Source organism: Poecilia latipinna, unplaced genomic scaffold (genome assembly GCF_001443285.1).
Source record: "Poecilia latipinna isolate Pla-1442-1.1 unplaced genomic scaffold, P_latipinna-1.0 Scaffold232, whole genome shotgun sequence".
Lineage (NCBI taxonomy): Eukaryota > Metazoa > Chordata > Actinopteri > Cyprinodontiformes > Poeciliidae > Poecilia > Poecilia latipinna.
The window spans coordinates 46,096-47,401 of record NW_015112848.1 but is presented as its reverse complement, the minus strand read 5'-3'; positions in this window follow the sequence as shown (position 1 = coordinate 47,401).

The window sequence follows — 1,306 nt, the reverse complement described above, 5'->3', positions numbered from 1 at the left end:
AAAATTTTAAAATTTGTCCCCCTTTTTTTTTTCCCCAAAAATTTTTAAATTTTTTTTTTTTTTTTTTTTTTTTTTTTTTTTTTTTTTTTTTTTTTTTTACTTTCTTATTTTACATCCTGGAAAGTCAAATGGAAGGTTTTTGTTAGTCTTCTTGTTCATTGTGCTACTTACGCTGTATTTTATTACTTTATTTATTGGGATTTACACAGCATGACCAGTATAGATTCTTAGCTATAGCATTTAACCTAACATATCTTCTTTTTTTTTTTTTTCCGACAAACACATCCAGGGTTAAAGCTTCTGCAGTAGTTACATTACATTGCAAGGTTTCCATCCTGTAGATAAATGAGTGTAGATTTATTTTATTTTAGTCATTAAAACAATTGTAGCTGTACAGTTTTCCTCTTCCAGCCTTTCTGAGAGGAGGGAAACTGGTCTGACAAAACCACAGTACTGTGGTAGACAGGCAGGCTGGGTTTTGAGAGCATATAAAAAGCCTTTTAATTACCTCTGTTTGGTTAGACTTAAGGTTATGGTTACGATTGAGGGCTTGAGCATGTGCTTTATAAAGAAACGCCATAGAATTGTTACTTATGCAATCATGAAAAAGTCAAGCTTTTTGGATTTCCATCTTTGCATAAACTACAATAGAGATACTGATTATCTAAGAGATTTAGTGAGGGAAAAAGGGAACAAAGGAAAGAATGAGAAATGGGTGATATTTCGCAAATGATCTATTTAGATGTATAGTTTTTACTTTAAAAAAAAAACTGCCTCCTTGTTGGCCGCCTCATGGAGACCACAGGCTGGCATTTTCTGCTCCTCAACAGAAACAACATGTTTGGGAGGAAAAATAAACTATTCATGCTTCAAAGCAGTAAACACTGGCCTTGTTTTAAACTAAAACAAGGCTTCTGAAATGTACTGTAGTCTGTCCTTTTTTCCTGAGTTGGTAGTGTCTCAGCAGACATTTAAAAAGCTCCACGGGCTTTTCCCCAGCTTTTATTTGTTTGACTTCTTGTCTTAGTATTTGAACCTATTCAAATAGTGGACAGTTGTTGATGCATGGAATTCATAAAGTCAGATGTAGACCTAATAAATTTTCTGACAAGATAATTAATTATTTGTCAATGTAATAACTACAATAGTTTATGGGTTTTTTGTTGTTGTTGTTTTTTTTAATATTGTTGCTTGAAACTCCAGAAATGTTGAATTTAATATTTGCTGTTATGTGCTTTTGGATTTTGACATACTACCATTGTCTGTTGTTTGTGTTATTTAAAAGTATGTCATTCTGCAGCATGAG